Source organism: Macaca fascicularis, chromosome 3 (genome assembly GCF_037993035.2).
Source record: "Macaca fascicularis isolate 582-1 chromosome 3, T2T-MFA8v1.1".
NCBI lineage: Eukaryota > Metazoa > Chordata > Mammalia > Primates > Cercopithecidae > Macaca > Macaca fascicularis.
Genome location: NC_088377.1, coordinates 153,132,890 through 153,143,329, shown reverse-complemented (window position 1 = coordinate 153,143,329; position 10,440 = coordinate 153,132,890). Strand labels below are relative to the sequence as shown.

General features: G+C 36.6%; 1 pseudogene; it reads right to left on the bottom strand.

Annotated features, from left to right (window-relative positions):
* Window positions 1-8,475: 8,475 nt before the first annotated feature.
* Window positions 8,476-8,771, bottom strand: LOC123572234 (small ribosomal subunit protein uS14-like; annotated as a pseudogene).
* Between the last annotated feature and the right edge of the window lie 1,669 nt (window positions 8,772-10,440).

Here is a 10,440-nt window from a genome sequence, read left to right as displayed (position 1 = left end):
TCACTATATATGAATGAGAAATTCACCAAAGAGATAGATATTATAAAAAAGAACTCAACAAATCCTGGAACTGAAGAAATCAATAAATACAATTTAAAAATATAATCAAGAGCTTCAATGATAGACTAGATCAAGCAGAAGAAACTTGAAAAACTTGAAGAGAGGTCTTTTGAAATAATCCAATCAGACAAAAAAAAATACGGGAGAATGAGGAAAGGCTATCTGATATATGGGACATCAAAAGTGACAAAATATCCAAATGTTTTGTGTCCCAGAAGGTGAGAAGAAGTTAATGTCATAGAAATGCCTATTTAACAAAATATTAGCTGAAAACTTCCCAAGTCTAGCAAGAGATTTAGACATCCAAATACAGGAAGCTCAAAGATCCCCAAATAGATACAATACAAAAAAGACTTTTTCCTGTCATATTGTAGCCAAACTGTTAAAAGTCAAAGACAAAGAATTTTAAAACAGCAAGAGAGCAGTACCTAGTCACATAAAAGAGAATCCTCATCAGACTAACAATGGACTTCTCAGCAGAAAAATTACAGGCCCCAAAAGAGAGTGGAGTGATATATTCAAAGTGCTAAATGAAAAAATTGGCTACTCAAGAATACTATACCCAGCTAAATTATCCTTCATAAGTGAAGAAAAAAATAAAGACTTTCCCAGACAAGGAAAAGCTGAGGCAATTCATCTCTACTAGACCAGACCTACAAGAAAGTGCATAAAGTTCTGTACTTGGAAGCTAAAGGACCATATCTACTATCACGAAAACACATGAAAGGATAAAACTAATGAATAGAGAAAACACACACGAGAAAGAGAAAGGACTCAAATGTTACCACTACAGAAAATTACCAAACCATAAAGATAAAAAATAAGAGAGGAAGAAAATAACAAAGGATACACAAAACAACCAGAGAGCAATTAACAAAATGACAGAAATAAGTCCTCACATGTCAACAGTTACCTTGAATGTAAACAAATTAAAATTTCCACTTAAAAGATGTAGACTGGATGAATGGATAAGAGAACATGACTTAACTATGTCTTATTTACAAGAAACTTATTTCACGTGTGAAGTCATAGATAGACTGAAAGCAAAGGGATGGAAAAAAATATTCCACAAACGGAAACCAAAAATAAGCAGACGTAGCTATATTTATAGCATATAAAACAGACTTTAAGTCAAAAACAGTAAAAAGAGACAAAAAGTAATTATATAATGATAAAAATATCAATTCATTAAAAGGATATAAAAATCTTTTTTTTCTCTTTTTTTTAAATTTTGAGACACAACCTCTCTGTTGCTCTGTCACTCAAGCTAGAGGGCAATGGCACAATCATGGCTCACTCCAGCCTCAACCTCCTGGGCTCAAGCAATCCTCTCACCTCAGCCTCAGGCACATGCCCTGCACTTGGCTAATTTTTTAAAATTTTGTGTAAGATGGGATCTCACTATGTTACTGAGGCTAGTCTGTAACTCAGCCTTGAGTGATCCTCTTGCCTTGGCCTCCCAAAGCTCTGGGGTTACAGGTGTGAGCCACTGTGCCTGGGCAAGAGGATATAATAAGTCTAAATATATATGCGCCCAACACCAGAGCACCCAGAAATGTAAAACAAATATTATTAGCTCTAAAGTAAGGAATAGGCTACAATATAATAATGGTTGGGGACTTTAACACTCCATTCTCAGCAACTGATAGATTATCTACACAGAATATCAACAAAGGAATATTGGGTTTAAACTGCATATTTTAGATCAAATGGACCTAGCAGACATTTACAGAACATTTCATCCGACAGCTGCAGAGTACGCATTCATCAGCACGTGGAATATTCTCCAAGGTAGCCCATATGTTAGAACACCAAACAAATCTCAACAAATGTTTAAAAATTGAAATTATATCATGTATCTTCTCTGACCACAATGAAATAAAACTAGAAATAAAAAGCAAAGAGGGTCTGTGGAAACTGTACAAATACATGAAATTAAAGAACATGCTCCTGAATGACCATTGCGTTAACGAAGAAATTAAGAAGCAAATCAGGCTGGGCATGGTAGCTAGCACCTGTAATCCCAGTACTTTGGGAGGTTGAGGTGGGCAGATCACTTGAGGCCAGGAGTTCAAGACCAGCCTGGCCAACATGGTGAAACCCTATCTCTACTAAAAATACAAAAATTAGCCAGATGTGGTGATACATGACTTTAGTTTCAGCTATTCTGGAGGCTGAGACATGAGAATTGTTTGAACCTGGTAGGCGGAGGTTGCAGTGAGCCGAGATTGTGCCATACCACTCCAGCCTAGGTAACAGAGTGAGACTGTCTCAAATAAGTAAGTAAGTAAGTAAATAAATAAATAAAAGAAAAAGAAAGAAAAAGAAAGAGAAAGAAAGAAAGAAAGAAAGAAAGAAAGAAAGAAAGAAAGAAAGAAAGAAAGAAAAAAGAAAGAAAGAAAGGGAAAGAAAGAAATTAAGAAGGAAGCCAAAAATTTCTTGAAACAAGTGAAAATGGAAACACAGCATACTAAAACCTATGGTACTAAAAATATACAAAAAAGTCAAGAAACAAAAAGTGGGGTTTTTAAAAAGATTAATAATATTGGCAAACCACTGGCTAGACTAGCAAAGAAAGAAAGAAGACCCAAATAAAATTATAAATGAAAAGGAAGCATTACAACTGATAACCACAGAAATAGAGAAGATCATCGGAGACTATTATGAACAACTATACACTAACAAACTGCAAAACCTAGAGAAAATGGATAAACCCCTGGAAACATGCAAACTACTAAGATCGAATCAGGAAGAAATAGAAAACCTGAACAGATCAATAAAGTATAATGAGATTGAAAACAAATTAAAAAGTCTCCCAACAAAGAAAAGCCAAAAACATGACTTTACTGCATAATTCTACCAAACTAATAAAGAAGAACTAATATCAATTCTCCTCAAACTATTCTGGAAAAGAGGAGAGGTGGGCATTCTCCCTAACTCATTCTATAAAACCAGTATTACCTTGGTACCAAAGTCAAACAAAAACACAACACAAAAAGAAAATGACAGGTCAATAAGCTAATGAACGTAGATCTAGAAATCCTCAACAAAATATTAGCAAACCAAATCTAGCAGCACCTCAAAAAGATAACATACAACAATCAAGTGGAATTTACCCCAGGATTGCAAGCATGGTTCTACATATGTAAGTCAGTAAATGTGATATATCACCTCAGGAGAACAAAAGACAAAAACTACATGATCATCTAATAGACGCAGTAAAAGCATTTGATAAAATTCAACATCCCTTCATGATAAACAACACTCAACAAACTAGGCACAGAAGGAACATACCTCAATATAATAAAGACCATCTATGACAAACCCACAGTTAACATACTGATGGAAAAAAGCTAAAACCCTTCCTCCTAAGAACTAAAACAAGTGAGGATGCCCACTTTTACCATTTCTATTCAACATACTACTAGGAGTCCTAGCTAGAGCAATCAAATAAGAGATAGAAATAAAAGGCATCCAAATAGAAAAAGAGGAAACCAAATTATCTCTGTTCACTGACAGCATAATTCTATATCTAGAAAACCCTATAGACTCCTTCAAAAGACTCCTAGAGCCGATAAACAAATTCAGTGAAGTTTCAGAAAACAAAATCAACATACAAAAATCAGTAGCATTTCTATATACCAATAATGTCAATAATGAAGTAGCTGAAAAATAAATCAAGAAAGAAATCCCATGTACAATGACAACAAACAAACAAACAAACAAAACAAAACAAAACAAAACAAAAATCCTAGTAATAAATTTAAACAAGGAGGTGAAAGATCTCTACAAGGAAAACTATAAAACGCTGGTGAAAGAAATTGCAGCGGTCACAAACAAATGTAAAGACATCCCATGCTCATGGATTGGAAGAATTAATATTGCAAAATGACTATACTACTAAAGCAATTCCTATCAAAATGCCAATGACATTCTTCACAGAAATAGAAAAAAAAATCCTAAAATTTGTATAGAACCAAAAAAGAGCCTAAATAGCCAAAGCAATTCTGAGCAAAACTACCCAAGCTGGAGGCACCACACTACCTGACTTTAAAGGCTATGGTAGACAAAACAGCATGATATTGGTATAAAAAGAGAAACACAGACCAACGGAACAAAATAGAGAACCCAGAAACAAACTTACATATTTACAGAGACATGATTTTAGACAAATGTGTGGAGAACATACACTGGGGAAAAGGACATCCTCTTCAATAAATGGTGCTGAGAAAACTGGATATTTATAAGCAGAAGAAAGAAATTAAACCCCTATCTCTCACCATATACAAAAATCAAATCAAGATGGATTGAGAACTTAAACAAAAGACCCCAAACTATAAAACATCTAGGAAAAAAACATACCGGGGAATACTCTAGGACTTTGGCCTAAGCCAGTATTTTATGGCTAAGACCCCAGAAAAATAAGCAACAAAACCAAAAATTAAGGAATGAAGTTATATTAAACTACAAACCTTCCACACAGCAAAAGAAACAATCAACAGAGCAAAGAGATAACCTATTCAATGGAAGAAAATATTTGCAAATTATTTATCTGACAAGGACTAATATCCAGAATATACAAGGAACTGAAACAACTCAACAGCAAAAACACAAACAACCCCATTTAAAAGTTGGGCAAGGATCTAAATAGACATTCCTCTAAGGAAGATCTACAAGTGGCCAACAGGTATAATAAAAATGCTCAAAATCACTAATTATCAGGGAAATGCTAATCAAAACCACAATATCATCTTACCCCAGTAAAAATGACTATTAAAAAATACAAAAAAAACCCAGATGTTGGTGACAATGCAGAGAAAAGAAAACTCTCATACACTGTTGGTGGGAATGTAAGTTAGTACAGCCATTATGGAAAAGGGTATGAAGATTACTAAAAAAACTAAAAATAGAACTACCATATAATCCAGCTATCCCACTACTGGGTATTCATCCAAAAGAAAGGAAATCAGCATATCAAAGGGATACATACTTCCCCCATGTTTATTGCTGCACTATTCACAATAGCAAAGATAGGGAATCAACCTACGTGTCTACCAATGAATTAATGCATAAAGTAAATGTCATATATTTACACAGTAGTATGCTATTCAGCCATAGAAAATAATGAAATAATGTCATCTGCAGCAACGTGGATGAAACTGGAGGTTAAATAAGCCTGACACAGAAAGATAAATATGGCCAGGCATGGTGACTCATGCCTGTAATCACAGCATTTTGGGAGGCCAAGGTGGGCTGATCGCTTGAGCCCATGAGTTTGAGACCAGCCTGGGCAACATGGTAAAACCCCATCTCTACGAAATAATACAAAAATTAGACAGGCATGATGGCACGTGCCTGTAGTCCCAGCTAGTCAGGAAGTAGAGATGGGAAGATCACATGAGCCCAGGGAATTGGAGGCTGCAGTGAGCTGTGATAGTGCTACTACACTCCAGCCTGGGCTACAGGGTGTGACCCTGTCTCAAAACAAAAACAAAAACCAGAAAGACAAATATTATCGCATGTACTCATATGCTCATAAAAATGTTGATTTCATGGAGGTAGTGAGTAGAATGACAGTTATCAGAGGCTGGGAAGAATGTGGGAGTGTGTGTGGGGGGAAGTAAAGCAGAGTTGGTTAATGGGTACATACAGTTAGTTAGAATAAGTTCTAATATTCTCTAGTTATATAGGTGACTATATTTAACAATTACGTATTACACATTTCAAAATAGCTCAAAGTAAGGACTTGAAACATTCTCAACACATAAAAAAGGTAAAATGCTGATGGTGATGGATATCCTAAATATCCTGACTTGATCATTACACATTCTATTCATGTAACAAAATATCACATGTATCCCATAAATATATTCAAATATTACATATCAATAAAAACATTAAAAAGTAAAAATTTTAAAAAGACATCTGAACAGCTTCCTTGTGTGCTTTTTGTTCCACAATACATGTATGTCCTCTTTAGCTTTATTGTGAATATAAATCAGAAATTATAAGGCCAGATGCAGTGGCACGCATTTGTAAGCCCAACATTTTGGGAGACTGAGGTGGGAGGATCACTTGAGGCCAGAAGTTTGAGACCAGCCTGGGCAACAAAGCAAAACGTTGTCTCCACAAAAATAACTAACTAATTAAATAAAAAAGATCCAGGCATGGTGGCACATGCCTGTAGTCCCAGCTACTAAGGAGGCTGAGGTGGGAGGATCACTTTATCACAGAAGTTTAAGGCCACAGTGAGCTATGATTGTGCCGCTGCACTCCAGCCTGGGTGACAGAGTAAGACTCTTTCAAAACAAAAACAAAAACAAAACTATCTATATTGGATAGCAAACAAATTTGGGATGGAAACTGTTGAGTTTCTGTTATCTAGTCAATACACATAACCTCAATGAGGAATTTTGTTACGGCCTGGATATTTGTGTCCTCCCTTCCCAAATGGCTATGCAAAATTCTCACCTGAAATGTGATGGTGTTAGGAGGCAGGGTCTTTGGGATGTGACTGGGTCATGAAAATGGAGTTCTCATGAATGGGATTGTACCCTTATAAAAGAGGCCCCAGAGAACTCCCTGGCCTTATTTTCTCACTCCGTATCTTTGGTTAACTTCTGTTAAGCCAGGATAAATCATTACCTACATCACTGGGTTGCTTGCAGGCATAACTCACAGAAATTATTTCTATGCACTAAGTCTGTGGTAAATGTTAATCGTTATTATTTGTCATGGTATTTACGAATAGTGACCCATGACATTGGTTTGGTTGCCTGATGAAATCCATTTCCTATAGCATTTTAGTGTAACTTAAGATTTAAATTTTTAAAATCATAATATGCTAGGCACCTACTAAAGACTCTACTTCAAATCAGCCTATTTTGAAATTAGAAGTATATGCTGTTTAAAATCAATTAACTGCACAAATAGCTGTTTAAAGTAGATAAATTTCATTTGAATAATATTTATAAGTAATTATTTATATGATGTGTATCTGGATCATTTAGCATTAATTCATCGTTCAGCAACTCTTCAGTGGGAACTACAGTCAAAAGACACACACACACCTTCATTCTATAGTTCATGAATTCTTCAGTCGTAGTTATTTGCCCCAAGACCTTCTTTAGTTAATTGATTAGGTAGAGGGTTTCATTGGCTCAGGCAGGGAGTGTGGATGTTGTTAAAATTCTTGTCTGGATATTGTGCACATCTCATAGAAAATGTTCTTAGTGACTAGTGAGTAATAACTATGCCCTACTTCATGAAGGTCCAATTCAGAGTGCTGTTCTACAGCCCTCTCCACCTCCACTGAGAAGTTTCCATTGGTGCATTGAAAAAATGAGTTCATTTACATGATACTGTATCAAGTTAAAAAGATTGGATTCTCTTATAGGTATATTGTTACTTTTTTTTAATACAGCAAAAGTAATACAAACATGTAAAACAAAAAATGTGGAGTACAAAATTTTATAGTCCCATCCCTCTAAGATGACCACTATATGTATATTTTTAAACAAAAAATGCACGATTTTAGATATGTTGTTCTGAAACAGCCCTCTATTGATGGAAATCTAGGGTGCTTCCAAGCTTACTATTACAATATTGAAAATGAACATCCTTGAACATATATCATCACATACTTGTGCAAGCATTTCACCCATTAAACATCTAAAAGTAGAAATACTGGTTTAAAGGATACCTGTATTTAAATCTTATTAAATAGCCTCCGAAAGAGTTTATCCTGCTCACTTATTCACAAAGCAGAAATGTGCCTATTCCTGCTACCTACTTACCTGCCCTGAATAGTACCACGCTTCTATTTCTTTACCACTCTCTTAGATGAAAAATGATAGGTCTTTTTATAAAAAGATTTGAGAGCATTATGGGATTGAGCATTTATTCATATGTTTTGTGTCATTTTAATTTCTTTCCCATTAATTATTGTTTACCCTTCACCCTGTCTCACCCCCATTTCCTGGTTGTATCTTTGGGCAAATCAACTTCTCTGATACTTTGTTTCATTGTCTCTGCAGAGTCGAAACGAGGTACATCCTAAACCTGTGCGTTTTCATGGGTCTTTTTCTCTCGTATCTGATTTCATCTCTATCCCACTTTGTAATGTATTGTTAAAAGGTAATTTTTGAAATAAAGGTAAAATCATGACTCTCATACAGAGAAAAAATGAACATGTGTGAAAGATTTTACTTATTTGCTAAGGGAAGCAGGCAAATGTTATACAGGATCAAAGAAAAAGTCAAAAGGTACCGATTTATATGGAATAAAGGAATGGAAAAAGGCAAAAGTATTTTTTTCCTGAGAGGGGAGATAAGTTCACTGAAACCCTATCAGACAAGACAGAATGTGTAGTCTATCCATTAACAAAGAGTTGTAAAATAGCTCAGAGACTTTTGTTTGTTTGTTTTTTCAAATGTTTATTTTATGTACAAAGAACTATCATGGTTTTTCATTGAGTAGATGCCTTGGATAATCCTTTGAAGGAAGATCATTTAGTCCAACTTAATGAAACCAATATCCTTCGCGTACTGACGGAAACACTGGCGGCACAATTGAGGCCATATTTCCGGATCAGACCGTGCCGGTTTGAACACACGCGGCAAGAGCGAGAACCCTGGCCGAATTTTCGCGGGTGGCTCCAGTACAGCTGCTGGTGACCCATCTTGCTCTCAGAAGTGCAACGAGGTAAAAGGAAGGAACTAGCTCAGAGATTATAAAGGCTAGAATCTGACTGGCTGGGCACAGTGGCTCACAACTGTAATCCCAGCACTCTGGGAGGCTGAGGTGGGAGGATCGGTTGAGGCCAGGAGTTAATGACCAGCCTGGGCAACAGAGAGAGGCCCCAAATCTACAAAACAAACAAACACTTAGCTGGGCATAGTGGCACATCCCTGTAGTCCTAGGGGAGGTGAGGAGGGAGGATCACTTGAGCCCAAGAGTTCAAGCTGCAGTAAGTGATGATAATGCCACTTCACTTCAGTCTGGGCAACAGAGCAAAGCCCTGTCTCTAAGAAAAATTAAAAAGGCTACATTAGGTAACACAAGGCATGTTGTGTGTAGATAATCCATAATTTTCCATTGAAACACAATTTTTTGTATAGTCTCTCCTCTTTTAATAAAAAATAATCTCAAAAGATTATTCTTGATCACAAAGAGTCACATGGTTACAGTCTCGCCAATGCACCACAATGTAGCAGTTTCTCATTGCCCAAAGTATCACCCGAAGTTCTTTGTATAATGACCAAGAAAATTAAGAAGCGCAGACACCAAGGGTGAAGTTGGAGCAAAAGTTTAATAAGCGAAAGAAGAAAGCTCTCCACTGCAGAGAGGGGACCCGAAAGAGGATTGCTGTTTTCACAGTTGAATACAAAGGCTTTTATAAGAAACCGATGAGGGCTGGGCATTTTATTTCCGTAAGGCACAAATTTCTGGTAACCCCGTTGCATCCTCCTAGTGCGCATGCGGGCCTTTAGCTTGAATTACTCCATATTGCTTTGTTCCCTTCACTGTGCATGTGTCAGGAGACGAAATTTTCCATTGCAGGAATGTTTGGGCAAGTCACCTGTGTAGCCTGTCTTATCTGTGCATCGGTGGGCACGTCTTAGGCAAGCCCCCTGTGCAAGTTCCCTTATCTGTGCCTGCAGCTTGATTTTTCAGGCTGTACTTTTGTTTGAAAGAATTCAACCAGGGACCCACCCTAACTGCTGCCTAACTGGTTTCTCCCTTCCTCCACTCTCAACATTGGCAGATCTGGCCTGATTATATATACAGGTGTAGCAAGCAAATTCCTTTACCATAGAGACCTAAAATTTGCTTTGCTGGAAGTTTTTATAAGTAATCTCAGAATGGGCTTTTAAAACCTCTCATTATTTACTATCCTGGGGCTAAGAAACCAAGGTAAGAACTCATCATCAGATTTCCTTGCAGTTCCTGTAAATGAGACGAATTGCTTTCTTCTCCAGGTCCCCAAAAGATGCTAAGACTTTTGGACCTGCCAGAAAGTGACCTTCTGTACCTACCTGGAAGGCAGGGAAACCTATAAGTCAGGTACCAGGTGAGCTTACCCAACAGGACATTGCATGCATTGGTTTCACGAGGTTTACAACCTTAGTTACTTAAAAGAACATGGTCATATTTGGTAAAATGGCATCATTCTCAAATATGACAACTGGATATGCACATGCAAAAGAATAAAGATGAACTTCTTCCTCAAACCATACACAAAAATTAACTAAAAATGGATCAGAATCCTAAATGTAAGAGCTAAAACAATAAAATTTTTGGAATGAAATGTAGGGTATAAATCTTTGTGACCTTGGGTTAGGCAAAGCCTTTCTAGATGTAACACCAAAAACACAATTG